Below are 17,248 nucleotides of genomic sequence, written 5' to 3'. Positions count from 1 at the left end.
TGATAGTAAAGAGACTTCTGAACATGTACCATTGCAGAGGCATAAATTGTCTAAATCTGTGAACAACAAAAAATATTAGGTCATCTGGCTATCCAGAGAGCACAGGAGGCATGTCAGCGGGGTTTCACAGCTCAGACATGACTCGCAGGACCCCATTAAATGTGTTTGAGAGTCAGTTTGGTGAGTGAAGGAGAGCTGACCAGGAAGAAGTGGTGTTCAGGCTTGACCCAGACCCCTATAGAGAGAAATGGCTAAGCCCCCCAAACCAGGCATTCTCGGCTTCAGAGATGACCATCCTTTCTGCTAAAGGCCGTAGGAGCTCTCTGGAATGGCGCCACATCTGAGCAGAGATTGAGTAACAGAGAGTCGTGGAGAGTAGTTTCATTCACCAGAGTAGAGAATTGGTGTGGACGGTGGAGGTGTGAAGGCCAGCAATGGTATTGGTGAAAAGTCTCACGTGGTGTCTCAAGGCAGTTTGGTTTGCAGAAAAGGGGTGGTTAGAAAATTCTAGCATTTCCAATTCAAAAACCTCATCCCAGTCATGGCACCATTTGTAAGGTATATTAAATAGGTAGGTTTCATTAAGTAGCCCATGAAGAGAACAACACACACTATTCAGGCATGAAAAGAAGTTTATTTACTGAACTGCTGCCCCCACCATACATGGTAGAGAAGAATGGCTGAAAAGGAAAGGGGGGATAGCAATTTGTATTTCTGTAGAAATTCATCCCTCTCTACTAGGTTTTCCTTCCTTTGTGTTGGAGTCTGGAATTATTTCTTTATGATTGTTTTGATGTCTTGGATGTTTGTTGTAATTTTTCCTGTGGTATCTCTCATATTATTGATTTGGGTCTCCTCTCTTATTTTGTTAGTTACTCTTGCCAGTGGTCCTTCAGTTTTAGTGACTTTTTTTAAGTAGCTTTTAAAAATTAATTTTATTTATAATTTTCATAAGCTCTGTCTCTTAAATTTCAGCTCTTATTTCGGTTCTCTATCTAGCAACTTTAGGTTCAATTTTTTCTTGTTTCTCTAGCAGTTTTAGTTGCATCATAAGATCGTTTACTTGTTCTATGTTTTCTTGATGTGTGCACTGAGAGCAATGAATCTGTCCCTCAGGACTGCTTTCGCTGTATCCCATTGGTTTCTTTGTGATGTATCTTCATTTTCACTGAATTGTAGGAACTTTTTAATTTCTTCTGTGATCCATGTATTGTTCAACAGAGTGCTGTTTAATTTCCATGTTTTTTTCTACTTTATACCTTGTTATTGAGAACTAGTTAGATTCCACTATGCTCACATAGAATACAGAGTATTATGTTGATCCTCTTGTAGTTGCTTAAATTCCATGTATGAACTAAGAAATTATCTATTTTAGAAAAAGTTAGGGGGGTTGCAAGAGGAAGACCCTACTGGGGTGAATACCTTTAATTCTAGCTACTCAGGAGGCTCAGATCTGTGTATTCAGGTTCAAAGCCAGCCCAAGGAGTCTTTTCTGGGGTTGCTCAGCACCACACCCTGCCTCAAGTCTAAGGTTGTTCACCACATTTGCCACCATGGGCTGCTTATGCAAACCAGTATGGAGAGGTGCCACACCCCACTACGGGTCCAGAGTTGTTTGCTGCCGCTGTTGATGCCACTGCTGCTGCCACAGCTGCTGCCACTGCCACAGCTGCTGCCACTGCCCCAGGATCACCTGGGCCACTTATGCAAGCCAGGCACCCCACCACAAGTCAGGTGTTAACCACTGCTGCTGTCTCAGGATAGGCTGGGCCACTTATGGAGGCCAGTATGGAGAGGCACAAACTGCCATGGGTGTGGACTTGTTCACTGCAGCTGTCCCCACCTCAGCCACCGCTGCCGCCCCAGGCTGGTCTGGGCAAGTGCCAAGAGGCATTGTGCCCCAATTCTGGGCGGTTTGCCACCATTGCCAGCTGCTGCTGCTGCTGCGGTTCCAGGTTAGGCTAGGCTATTTGCACCAGCAGGACAGAGGGGCCACCCTGAGAGACTAGGGTCGTTTGCCACTGTTGACAGCTGCTACTGCTCCTGACTGGACTGGACTACTTGTACCAGCCAGGCAAAGGCGCTGTTCCAGGGAGGGTGAGGGGAGTCTTTGTTCCAGCTCTGCCTTCTGAGATTTCTGTTTGTATATTCTGGGTTGGCCCAGCTCTTGGGAGTCTCCTGGGAGACTTGGGATCCTTGTGGATGTGTGGTCCTCAGAGGGTCCAGACCCGGGGCACTTAATCAGCTTGGCACAAAACCCCATCACTTAAGCTGCGCAACGTGGAGCCCCATCACCAACAAAGGGTGGGGGAAGGGTCTTCCCACTTTACTGTCTGTGTAGGTTTTTCCCTTTTCCTTTTGCACTTCCTTTATCTCTCTGAGTAATTGCCTTGTTTTGTGGGTCACTTGGAGAAACAGAGCATTGAAATCCAAACACTGTATTTGGTTGGAGAGAGCTGTGGTGTTTCCCTGCTGTTTCATCACCTTCTTGGTCCCTCGCCTTCAGGTGGAGTTTTTCTTATCCTCAGGTGGAGTTTTTCTTATCCGGCCGTTGGGCCTTGGTTAACAAAGGATAGGTACGTAAAAGAATATATTGTAAAACCTGCAGATTGTAGTTAGAAATTTCTGTTAATATAGCCTTCCTAATTTTAGGAACCCAAGGGAGTGTTCTACACTAAAGTTTTTCAAGGCATTGAATCCTTTAGCATAAGGGCTACATCTTGGTCAAAGGAGAGTGAAGTGGAGGAGGCTTACCTAGCCATGGCTAGTCTCTGTTTTTAATTTAGTTAAAGTTTCCTTTAAGGTCATATTCAATCTTTCTAGTGCTTGAACTCTGAGGCTTATAAATGGATTGTAACTTCCAATTTATTCCTCGGGCATTAGTTAATAATTGAGAATTTGGGCCATGAATGCAGGGCCATCTTTGGACCCTACAGCTAGGAGGAAACCAAATCAAGGTATTATTACATGCCTCAGCTCAGCCTGAAAAAATGTCCACTATTACTAACAGATACCAATAGCCATACTTTCCAGGCTTTGCTCTGTGGAGTCCACTTTCCCAAATTCACCATCTGAGGTTCCTCACATATGAATTCTTTCCATGTGTTCCAGAGTTTCAGCATTTACCTGTTGGAAATTACCTACACACATTACAAAGTATTGCCAGGCTAAGGCTCCACCGGTTTTCAGAACAGTTTTAGGCAGTGTCCTTGGGCAATTTACCAGGTTGCAAATATCTACATGTAAACTCACAGAAAGCTTGAGCCTGTATGCATTTTTCACAAGTTTAGTGTCAACATTTGCACACTTATTACCACTGTTTTTGCTTCTTCCTTTAACATTGATGACTAGGAGCTCTAGATAACCAACTTGTTTTAGACTGGTCTCCCAAACTACCTGATCAGCTCAGATGTTTCCCTGTTTCTTATGGTCTCTAGTTCCTTTAAATCCTGCAGAGTACTCTGAACCTTGAAGACTTCTTCCATTTTATTCTCCTGTTCTCTCAAGCTTGCTTTCATGATCCCACTCTCCTTCTCAATGTGCTCCTTAGCCTGCAAGTGCTTTGTCAGGGTCACATGAGAGTTCCCTTGACTGGCCAACTGCTGCTCCTTCTCACAACAACCTTGCTTGCTCTTCAGCTCCTCCCTTAAGTTCACAAAGGTGCTATTGAGAGGTATTTTTTCCCACCTCCACCTGTTCCACTGGGACACGATGCTTCTGCATTACATTCATGGTGAAGATCTCAGCAGTCTTTTGGGGCTTTTACTCTAGTAGTTTCTCTTTCTAGTTTTCAACTTCTGTGTATTTTTGTGACAGATCTTTCAACTGTTTGTTTAGCTCTTCTGTTTTTATTCCTAATGTTCTTTCTCTATCCATGGCATTCTCTATCAAAGCAAGTGGTCCTTTGACACTTTCTGAAGAGAAACAATCTTTTTCTTGAGCCTGATATTTTCCTGTTCTCTTTTCTTGGCCTCATCTTCTATGACACAGTGCTTCCCTGTCTTCTCTGCTAACTACTCTCCTTCCTTCTCTGTTGCTTTGAATTTCTGGTGACACTTTTCAAAGCTTATAATTGACATGTACTTCAACCTAATATATTCTTATATCAGATGCAGCTCCTTTTTCTTTTTCTTTCCTTTTTATTTTGGGTCCGGTCGTGGGACCTGAACTCTGGCCTGGACACTGTCCCTCAGCTCTTCAGCTCAAGGCTAGCGCTCTACCACTTGAGCCACATTGCCAAATCTGGCTTTTTTCTTTTTGCTTATGTGGTACTGAGGATTCGAACCCAGGGCCTCATGCATGCAAGGCAAGCACTCTACCACTGAGCCACCTTCCCAGCCCCCCAGCTCCTTTTTCATAGCCATAATTTCTTAATGGAATTCAGAGGTCCTTTGCATGTTTCTCCAAAGCTATGAACACATTTTCCATGTGGTTAATATGATTACTTAACCTGTCATTTACATTTTCCAGGTGGTTAATGTGCTTACTTAACCTGTCATTTTCTATCATTCTCCACCTTGGACATTCCTTTTCCTAATGTCCATTGTGCTTGCATTAAGCTCACTGATCTAGTCCTAAAGGTTCCCTACTGCCATTTTCAAATGAATTGTGCTGTCTTTGCCAAAGGTTTCTTGATCCTTTTTCTGGTGCTCCTACCAAAACTCAAACTCTCTTCTTAGACTCGTTTTTTTTTTTTCAGAGTGTCTCTCTTATCCAACACCAACTGGGCAACCACTTTACCTCAAAACCTTCTAACTTTTCAAGCTTTCTTCTAATATCTGTGGCTGACTGCATAACAAAGGCCATATTTAGGGCTCTTTGATTCTCCAGGACTTAAAGATCTATAGCCTGCTTTACAATGTTGGTGTGGGTGGGGGAAGGAATGGGCGGGGGGGAGGGGGAAAGCTGGGAAGGGAGGTGAAGGGTAAACAAAGGAGGAGGCTGCAATGCTTGGTAAGAAATGTATGCATTATCCTGCCCATGTAATTGTAACCCCTCTGTACAGTATGTTCTCAAATAAAATAAAATAAAATTAAAAAAAAAAAGATCTATAGCCTATAGGTCCTATAGGCTTCTGGGAGAAGTTCAAGAAAAAGCATTAGGGTACTCACTGGGGAACAGTACCATCTCACTCACCTTAGATTGAAGACTTGGCTTTCTAGGCACTGCGATATCCCTGCTAGCTGAACCTGGAAATAATTGGTAAGCACCACCATACCTCGACTGCTGTTAGTCTCAGCTTGAGTAAGTCTCGGGAAAGACTTGCTCCAAATAATCAGGTTCAGTTGAGGGGCTACTGTCTGGTCCAAAGACCACCATCAATTCACCAACAGTATTCACTCCCTTTTCTACCAGGTGAAAAGCACCTGTAAAATTTGCTGACAGTCATCCCAGATGTGCTTGTCTGTGAAAATTACTGTCTCTAATGAGGTAAGAGCCCCTGTTTTTTTCTGAAAAGGATGGATTTTTCTGTTTCCAGATATACAGGTTACTACTTGTGAAGGGAACATATATTAGAAATGGGTCCTGCCCACCATCTCCTCCATGTTCCTCTCTCAAGGGTAATAAGGGTAACATACCACATTGTACCACATCAGTCTGGTACAAGTAACCACTTTCGGTGTGGGAGGTCTTATTAGAGTTGCTGATGACAAAGAATAGGAGAGAGAGTACATCAATGCATCTTCCTCTGAGGGATTCTTTAAACCTGGGGGAGAATATTTTTTGGATATGACAACCTAAGGCCTTGTTCTACCATCCTAAGAAAAGGAGTAAACAGGTGCATACAGGACACAGATAGAACTATCAGCATACATACAAAGACCAAGATCCACAGACACTTAACCCACATGTCCCATACCTCTCAATGTTGACCTCTACAGGAGGTCCCAGATGACAGAGAGAACGTTCCAGATTGCCTCTTGAGGAGGCCACAGATGACCTTTGGAGGATGTCACATATGTCCTCCCTAGGAGGCCCTAGATGACCTCTCATGGAGGTTCCAAATGGATTCCCAAAGGAGTTTCCAGATGTCTTTTCAATGAGGCTGACATTACCTCTCAAGTAGCTCCCAGATGGCCACTCAAGGAGGCCACATATGAACTCCAGAGGAAGTTCCAGATAATCCTCTTGAGAAAGCAACAGATGACCTCCAGAGAAGGTCCTATATAGATTCTCAAGGAAGTCCCAGATGATGTCCAAAGACGGTCATAGATTTCTCATCATGGTAGCCTGAGATGACCTCCCAGAGAAGCTCCAGATGACCTCAGGAGGTGGTTCTAGATTGCCTCTTAAGAAAACCCCAATGACTACTTTTGAAGAGGTCTCAGGTGGCCTCCTGAGGAAGCCCCAGTTGACCTCTCGAGAAAGTCCAAGATGGCCCCTGGAGAAGGCCTCAGATGACCTCCAGCGTAGGTCTCAGATGGCTTCTCAAGGAAGTCGCAGATTTACTCTTGATGAGGTTCCAGATGCCTTCCCATGGAAGCCCTACATTATCTCTCAAGTAGGTTCCAGATGGTGTCCCAAGGAAGCCACAAATAGATTCCAGAGGAGTTCAAAACAAGCTGGCACCTCTAGAGGTACATAAATGACTTTTGTCCATGTTGGACCTCCAGAGACAAACACTCGAGATAGACTCTCAACCCTGAAGGCTGACACTCTCACCTATGGGGATTTTTCCCTGGGGCCAAGGCCTGATGCAATCCAAATGGATTATCTCGATGGAGTCTTCAAAAATAAGGACCTCTATAGTTCAAGAAAATCCATCGAGACACGTTTTATATAATAAATGTTCTTGGATTAGATTTATTGGATTGATCAATGGATTGATCAATTGAATTGATCCAACCAATTACATTTTACAATGTAATCCAAACCACCAACCCCCAAAATTACAATATCCAAAGTTCCAAACATCAAAGGGAAAGCCTCTTTTCCTCTTCTCTTTATCTCTCCTTCGCTACACACCTATACTTCTTTTGAGGTCTTTTCCTTTTTCCCATCTACTAGTTCCTTTTTCTCTTTAGGACTCTCCACTCTCCACAGACCTGAACTGCTTTACAAGGCTTGTCAGTTGCCATCCTTCACCTTCTGCCCTCCCTCAACTTCCTCTCCACCCAGGTCTTTCCCCTTAGGCTATCACACCACTTCTTCCTTCCAAGACTTTTTCCTTTTTCTCTCACCTTCTATTGCTCTGAACAAGCAGCCTATATAAAGTCTGTACCCCTTCTCTACCTCAACTGCCTGTTTTCAACTATCACATCCCAAACTTCCCACAGCCCAATCACTTCTTAACAGCTCAACACATGATGATTAATGCACCAGTCCCGCCCACAGGATGCCTCACCTTCTTTGGTGGCATTCTTTGTCCTCTCCAGCTGGCCAGGAGATGGGCCCATGCTGATTATCAGACCCTATAGATTATCGGGCCCTGCTGATTATTACAGTATCCTCCTTGTGAACTAGTAGCAATTGAAATTGTAAATTTGATTGTGATACCTCAAACCCATTTTGACATCATCACCGCCACGACATCACAAAGCCATTGTGACAACATTGTCATTGTTACATCATGATTCCATTGTGACATCTCATATCTATTATGACCTCTTAGCTCTTTTGAAAATCACATGCCCTTTTCAACATCACAGTCCCTTTGTGTATCCATATCCTTGTTGTTAAGTAATGACAATTGAGATCAGACATGCTATTATAACATCAAAAAGTGTTTGTGACATCCTCAACAGTGTGACATCACATTTTCATTATGAGAACATCAGCTCATTGTGACATCACCAAACTCAATGACAGAATCGCATTATGACAATTCTCGTTTTGACATCATAGACACATTGTGAATGCCTATTCTGTGATTTCATTGTATTTCAAATGTGGCATGAGAGTTGATATCAGAAATACAATTTTGTACCTACAAAACATTTTGACATCATAATCACTTTGTGACATCACAGTACCATTGTGATATCACTAACACAATGTGACATCACAAAGCTCTCCTGTCCTCATAACTTTTGTGACTTGCTGACATTGTGGTATCTTAGACCTTTTTGCCCTCATAATTTTTTCAATCTCATATTGCATGTATGACTTGAGATAACAGAAATCAACTGTGACATCATGACCATTGTGACATCACACTGACAGATATCATGATCATCATGTCACATTGTGACATCACAAAAGGTTTTGATGTCACAATTAATTGGTGATGCCATACGGTAAGGGGTCTATGATGTCACAATTGATTAGTGATATCCAAATGGCATAACATATCTCATTTGTCATGAAATCACAGAGAATATGAGTTCACAACAGACTGTGGTATCTCCAACGTCATGTTTTCACAAATGTTATGAAGTCCTAAGAGGATTGTGATGTCACAGTGTGACACAATGATGTCTGTCAGTGTGATGTCACAATGGTCATGTTGTCACAGTGGATTTCTGGTATCATATATCAAAACTGTAATATTATAAGGTTGAAAACAGATTACGAGCTGTAAAGGGCCTAAGACATCACAACTGCTGCACATCACAAGACTTATGAGGACAGGGCAGGTTTGTGATATCACAGTGTGTTAATGATATCACCATGGCACTGTGTTGTCACAAAGTGATTGTGATGCCATATATCTATGAGATCACAATATATTTCTGACATCAACCCACATGCCACATTTGAAATAGAATGAAATAAGAGAATAGGCATTTACAATGTGTCTATGACATCACAATGACAATAAATGTCATAATGCTATGAGGTCATTGTAAATTGGTGATGTTGCAAGGAGGTAATTGTGTAATAATGAATATGTGTTGTCCCACTGGTGATGGGGTCACAAAGTGTTTGTGATGTTACTATGGCATATATGAATTCAATCTTCATGTATTCACAATGAGGATATGGGTACACAAAAGGACTATGATGTCACATATGCATGTGTGTTTTCAAAGGTACTTAGGGGTCATAATAGCTTTATGATACACAGTTGTGATGAGGTCACAATGGGTTTTTGATGTCACAATGATTTTGTAATATCTCAAACACAATTCCATTTTCAATTGTTACTATTTCACAATGTGCATACATGTTCACAGAATGAGCTGGAAGTACTAATGGACATGAATTTTTAAAAATGTTAGGAGGTCATTTTAGTTTTGTGAATGAACAATGGGACAGTGATATCACCATGACAATGTCAACTCATCACATCATGTCAAAATATTTTTTTGTTGTCACAATTAGTTGATGATTCCACATTGGTGGTGAGGTCACAAGATATTGGTGATGTGTTGGGCATGTCACAATGACATGATGATTCTCATTTGTCCTAACTTACAATGAGTATATGAGTTCCCAAAGGGACTGTGGTTTCTCCAAAAGTATGTGTTGTCACACATATATTAAAATCCTAAAAGGTTTGTGATGTCAGAATTTGACACAATGGATATGACATCTGGCAGTATGATGCCACCATGGTCATGATGTCAGTGGGAAATTGTGATATCAAATGTCATATGTGAAATCTAATGAGGTCAACAACAGATTATGAGGACAATAAGGCCTAAGGTATCAGAATTGCAGCATGTCACAAAAGTTATCATGAGGGGATAGGTTTGTGATATCATGGCAGGTTAGTAATATCACAATGGCAACATGATATACAAAGGGATTGTGATGTCACAATGATTATGAGTTCCTGATTTGTTTATGATATCAACCTACATGCCACATTTGAAATAGAATGAAATCACAGAAAAGGCATTCATAATGTGTCTATGATGTCACCATGACAATGTGAAGTTATAATTCTATCATATCATTTTAGTTTTGTGATTTCACAATGAGTAGATGGTATAAAAATGATAATGTGATGTCACAATTATGATGATCTCACAAACTGTTTTGGATGTCAAAATGTCATGTCTGATTCTCAATTGTCAATATTTCACAGTGGGGCTTTGGGTACACAAAGAGACTCTGATATCACAAAGCTATGTGTTTTTTAAATGTTATAAGAGGTTATAATAGATTTGAAATGTCACAATGTGATCTTGGTATCAAAAACAACAATGTGAAGTCACAATAAGTTTGTGATGGCACAGTGGTGATGAGGTCACAATGGGTTAGTTCTGTCACTAGTTTGTAATATCACAATTGTTTGTCCAATTTCAATAACTACTAGTTGACCATGAGGACACTGTAATAAACAGCAGTGCCCCTATAATCCACGGGAACAGATAGTCATCATGGCCTCCTAGTCTGGACCAATTGAATGGGGGAGTGCATGACACTGGAGGGGGCAGGACATGCTGCTGAAGGAGATAGGATGTCAAGCCCTACATGGTCAGCTGCCAAGAAGTGATTGGACATGGACATTTTGTAAGTGATCATTGAAAACTGGAAGGCAAGAAATTATTGCTGTTGGGGAAGGGTACAGCCTATATATAAACTGCATTTTCAGAGCAAGAGAAGGGGAGAGAAAAAGGTTAAAGGCCTGGATGGAAAGAAGTGATGAGACTGCTGGAGGGCAAAGACCTGGGAGGACCTGGGAGGAGAGGAAATTGAGAGAGAGCAGGAGGTGAAGGACGGCAACTGGCCACCTGGACAAGTCAGGGCAGTCCTGTCAAGAGCAAAGCAGCCTGAAAAGAATAATGGAATGGTGGAAGGAAAAAAATGAAAAGACCTGAAAGGTAGGACAGATCTGTAGAGAAGGAGAATGAAGAGAAAGGAAAAAGCCTTGTCTTTTGAAGTGTGGAGCTTTGGAGATCATTATTTTGGCGGTTGGTTGTTTGCAGACCAGTTAACAAATGGCTGAACTGCTCTTTGGAGGTCTGAGGGTTCATGGTTGAGACTGAATTTATCTCTCCGCATCCAGCCCAGCCAAGGTAGTCGCTTGTTACAAAATTTATGAGGACAAGACAGTTTTGTGATGTTACATTGCATTAATGATATCACAATGTCAATATGAGGTCAAAAAGGGATTGTAATGTCACAATGATGGTGTGGTCAAAATGGGTTTCTGAAATCAAGCTATATGCCATATTTGTGATACAATGAAATCACAGAATAGGCAATCGCATTGTCTCTAGGAATTCACAATGAAAATGTGATGTCATAATGCCATGATGTCATTGTCATTTTGGGATGTAACAATGGGCTGATGGTATTATAACAACAATGTGATCTCACTCTGGAGATGATGTCACAAAGCGTTTATCATGGTACACTGGCATGTCTGATGTCAGTTGTCTTTGTTCATAATGACAACATTGTTACCCAAAGGGACCATGATATCGCAAACACCACGTGCTTTTTCAAAGTTGCTAAGCGATCACAAGAGTTTTGGGATGTCACACGGTGATCATGATATCACTGTGGCAATATGATGTCACAATGGGTTTGTTATGTCAAGTGGTGATAAGGGCACACTTGGATAGTGATGTCACAATGAACGTGTAATATTACCATTACAGGTCCAATTTCATTCTACTAGCTCACAATGAAGATATGAGTTCACATAAGGAGGTAGAAGTCAGAAAGGCCATGAATTTTGTAAAATATCATGAGGACATAATAGGCTGGTGAAAATGCAATGAGACAGAGATATCCCATTGGCAATGTGATGCTACCATTACATGAGATAGTATTGTTTTCAAGTTACAAATGGTGATGCCATACAGGTGATGAGGTCACATAGGTTGGTGATTTCACAATGGGATGGTGATGTCACAATCTCATGCCAGATCTCTAATTGACAATGAATATATAAGTTCACAAGGGAAAATGATGTGTCCAAAGGCATATGTTGGCACAAGTGTAATGAGTCTTAACATGTTTGTGTTGTCCTCATGTGACTCAATGGTCAAGAAATCTGGCAGTGTGATGTCACAGTGGTCATGATATCACAGTGGATTTTTGATATCACATGTCATGCCTGAAGTATTATGAGTTAAACAATTTATGATCTCAGAGAGGCCAAAGAGATCACACTGGCAGCATGTCAAAAAATTTATGAGGATGTCTGTTTTGTGATGTCACAGTGCATTAGTGATATCATAATGGCAATGTGGTGTCATCAAGGTATTGTGATATTATAATGCTTATGTGGTTACAATGTATTTCTGATATCAACCCACCAGCAATATTTGAAATAGAATGAGATAACAGAATAAGCATTCCAATGTATCTGTGACATCACAATTACATGTGATTTGAGATCATTGTTGTTTTATGATGTCATGATAGGCTGATGTTATCATAATGACAATGTGATGCTACACTGGTGATGATGTCACAAAGGTTTTGCGATGTTAAAATGGCATGTCTGATCTCAATTGTCATTAGCTCAACATGAGGATATTAGTACACAAAAAGCCTGTCATGTCACAAAGGCCATGCTTTCTTTCAAAACTTCTGAGTTCATAATAGTTTTTGGATTTCACAATGTGATCATATTGGTACAATGGCAATGTGATAACACAATGAGTTTGTGATGTCTCCGAGGTGATGAGGTCACAAAGAGTTAAAGATGTCTCATCAAGTTTGTAATATAACAGTGACATACACAATTTCAATTTCTTCTAATTCACTATGAGGATACTACAATAACCAGTGGGGCCAGAATTATCTATGGGAGCCGATATTCATTGTAAATTCTTGGCTTGGCCCTCCGGAGAGTGTGGGGAATGCCGCCAAAGGTGGAGGTGTCAAGCCTCACACGGTGAGCTGTCAAGAAGTGATTGAGCATTGGGCAGTTTTGGAAGTGATGGCTGAAAACTGTTAAGCTTGAGATCCATTGGAGGGAGGACGGGTACAACCGAAATATAAGTTGCATTTTCAAGGCATTGTAAGGCGAGATAAAAATGGGAGTTACCTGGATGGAAGAAAGTTGTGAGACAGCAGGAAAGTAAAAACCTGAGAAGGGAGGAAGCTGAGGGAGAGCAGAAGTTTGGCAATTGGTCACTGGGGCCAAGTAGGGCAGGCCTGTGGAGAGTAGAGAGGCTTGAAGAGAAGGAGGAAGTGGTGGAAGGGAAGAAGGGAAAAAGGGAAAGACCAGGAAGGAATGACAGGTCTGTAGAGAAGGAGGGAAGAATGGAAAAGTAAAAATCCTTGCCCATTGAGGTTTGGAGCTTTGGAAATCATAATTTTGTGGTTTGTGGTTTGCAGAACAATTAAGAAAGGGTGTTGCCTATTGGAGGTCTGAGGTTTGGTGGTCAAGGCTGCTCTTGAACCTGGGTATCCAGTCCAGGATAAGTTAATCACAGTCCCCTTTCTAGTGAAAAATGGTTTATTATATTAAATGTGACTCGATGGTTTGTCTCCTTGCCTTAGAGGTCATATGTACATGAGTACAGAGAAAGAGCTTGAAGTCTCAAAGTCCATGAATTTTCTAAGATCTGATGAGGCCATAACAGGTTTGTGAAAACACAATGGGAGAGTGATATCACAACAGCAATACCACAATATCATGTCAAAATAGTGATTTGATATAACAATTAGTTGTTGATGCCATTCTCGTGATGAGGTCACATTAAGTTCGTGATGTCACAATGGGTTCATGATGTCAGAGTGGCATGGGAGATCTCAACTCTCATTAATTGGCAATGAATATATGAGTTCAAAAAGGGACTGTAATGTCTCCAAAGGCATGTTTTGTTAGAAATGTGATATCACAATGTGACAAAATGATCATGACATCTGGCAGTTTGTTGTCAATGGGGATTTCTGATATCACCTGTCATACCAGAAATATCAGATTGAAAACAGATTATGAGCTCACAAAGGGCCTAATATATGGCAATGGCAGTATGTCACAAAACTTATAAGGACAGGACTGGTTTGTGATGGCACAGCAGGTTAATGATATCACAATGGCAATGTGATGTTACAAAGGGTTGTGATATCACAATTGTTATATGGTCAAAATGGGTTTCTGATATAGAATGAAATCACAGAATAAGCCTTCACACTGTTAAGTCTATGAATGTAACAATGTCACTGTGATTTATAATGCTATGATGCCATTGTCGTTTGGTTATGTCAAAATGAGCTGATGGTGTCATAATGACAATTTGATGTCATTGCTGATTTATGATGTTACAATGGTTATGAGGTCACATTATGTTTCTGATATTAACAGGCAGGTCAAATTTGAAATAGAATAAAAAAGCTGGGCGCCGGTGCCTCACGCCTGTAATCCTTGCTACTCCAGAGGCTGAGATCTGAGGATCGCGGTTCAAAGCCAGCTCAGGCTGGAAAGTCTATGAGAATTTTATTCCCATAAAAACCATTAGAAAACCGGAAGTGGCTCTGACTCAAGCGATAGAGCACTCGCCTAGAGCTGAAGAGCAGGGATAGCACCAAAGCCCAGAGTTCAAGCCCCACAACTGACAAAAAAAATGTTAAAAACAGGCATTCACAATATAACATCACAATGACAATGTGATCTCATAATGCTATCTTGTCATTGTAGTTTTGTCATGTCAAAAGTAGTTGATGCTGTCATAATGACAATGTTATGACACTCTGGTGATGTCACAAAGGGTTCATGATGTTAAATTGGCATGTCTGATATCAATTGTCAGTTCATAATAAGGGTATAGTTCCACAAAGGGACTGTGTTGTCACAAAGGGCGTGTGTTTTTTCAGTGGTGATAAGAGGTCCTAATAGGTTTGCGATATCACAATGTGATAGTGATGTCAAATGGCAATGAAAGCACACAATGGTTTTGTGATGACACATTGGTGATAATATCAAATAGTTTTGTGAAGTCACATCTCATAATCGCATGTCCAATTTCACATGTCCAATGAGGATATGAGTTCACAGAAAAAGACAAGTATAAATGGCCATGAATTTTCGAAAATGCTATGAAGATATACTAGGTTTTTGAAAACACAATGGGACAGTGATATCACGATGGCAATGTGATGATGCAATATGATGACAATAATGTTTTGATATCATAATTTGTGATGCCACACTGATGAGTTCACAAGAAGTGTGTGATGTCACAATGGGTTGGTTATATCAAAATGACACATGTGATTTCAATTTTCATTAACTCACAATGAGTACATGAGCTCACAAAGGGACTCTGATGTATCCAAAGGCATGTATTTTCACAAAAGTGATGAAGTCCTAACAGGTGTGTGTTGTCAGAATGTGACAAAATGCTCATAACATCTATCAGTGTGATGTCACCATGATCTAGATGTCAAATTGGATTCGAGTATCACATTTCATACCTGGATTTGGTTTGAGAGGATTGGAATTTCACAGTGGGTTAGTGTTATCACTATGGAAATGTGGGGTCACAAAGGGATTGTGCTATCACAATGGCTATTAGATCACAATGTGTTTCTACTATAATAGGTCTGTGCTGTCACAATTGGTTGGAAATGTCACAATGGCATGCCAGATCTCAAATGTCATTAATTCACAATGAAGATATGAGTTCACAAAGGGACTGTGTTGTCTCTAAAATCATGTGTTTCACAAATATGATGAAGTCCTAACAGATGTGAGTTCATAATGTGCCACCACCGTCTTGATGTCTGTCAATGTGATGTCACAATGGTCATGATGTCACAATGTTCATGATGTCAGAGTCAATTTCTGACATCATATGTCCTACCTGAATTATGAGTGTCAGAACAGATTATAAGCTTACTAAAAGCCTAAAATATCCTAATGGCAGCATATCACAGAAGTGATCACTAAGTTATGACCTCCTCATCAGTATGGCATCACCAATTGTGACATCAGAACATTATTATAACATGATGTTGAGACACCACATCATCACTGTGAAATCACTGTCCTATTGGGTTTTCACATAGTATGACCTCACACTATGAAGCTTCTTCTATCAATTCGTATCCTCATATTGAATTATGAGTAATTGAAATTGGATATATCATTCTGATATTACAAACAAACTGTGACATCACAAAGCCATTGTGACCTCATCACCACTGTGACATCAAAAACCCAAAGGTATATCTCATTCCATTGTGACATTATGGATCATATTGTGCCAGTCCAAAACTATTATAACTTATAACCACTTTTGAAAACACACATGGCCTCTATGACATCACAGAACCTTTTTTGTATCCATAACCTCATGGGGAACTAATGACAACTGACATCAGACATACTAAGGAAACATAACAAATCCTTTCTGACATCATAATTGTGACATCATGTTGCCATTATGACACCATCAGCTCATTTTGACATGTAAAACTACAATGACATAATAGCATTGCAACATCACATTTTTATTCTGATGTCATAGACATTGCATTTGCCTATTATGTTATTGATTCTATTTCTAATGAGGCATGTCGGTTGATATCAGAAACCCATTGTGTGTTCATGACCATTTTGATATCATGATGCCTTAGTTCCATCCCATTGCCATTGTGATGTCACATTGCCAAATTGATGTCACAAAGGGATTTTGATGTGACAATGGTTGTGAAATCAAAATGAGTTTCTGATATCAACACACATGCCACATTTCAAATGCAATGAAATCACAGATTAGGCATTCATAATGTGACTATGATATCACAATGACATAATGGCAAATATTATAATGTCAGTGCCATTTTGTGTTGACACCATAAGCTAAAGATGTCATAACAACAATGTGATGTTACACCAGTTATGACGTCACACAGGGTTTATAATGTTACAATGGTTATGAGGTCACAATGTGTTTCTGATATCAACTGACATGCCACATTTTAAATAGAATGAAATCACAGTATATACATTAACAATGTGTCTAACACTACAAAATGGCAATGCGATGTCATAATGCTATGAGGTCACTGTAGCTTGTTGATGTCATAATGTGCTGATGGTGTCATAATGATTGATATCACACTGGTGATGATGGCACAAATGGTTTGTGATATCACAATGGTATGTCAGATCTTAATTGCTATTAGTTTACAGTGAGGACATGAGAATGAATTCACCATGACCTATACAAATGAACTGTGATGACACAAACGCCATGTTTTTTGTCAAAAGTGCTTAAGTTCCTAACAGGTTTTGGTTGTCAAAATGTTAATGATATAAAAATGGGTTAATGATGTCAAAACTATTGCTACAAGTCCATGATGATACAAATTCACAGAAGGAGATTGATGTCCCAAAGGCCATGCATTTTCTAAGATGTGATTAGGTCATAATAGGTTTGTGAAAGCA

The sequence above is a fragment of the Dipodomys spectabilis genome, unplaced genomic scaffold, assembly GCF_019054845.1.
Source record: "Dipodomys spectabilis isolate Male_0828 unplaced genomic scaffold, ASM1905484v1 ptg000220l, whole genome shotgun sequence".
NCBI lineage: Eukaryota > Metazoa > Chordata > Mammalia > Rodentia > Heteromyidae > Dipodomys > Dipodomys spectabilis.
This window is presented reverse-complemented; position numbering follows the sequence as displayed.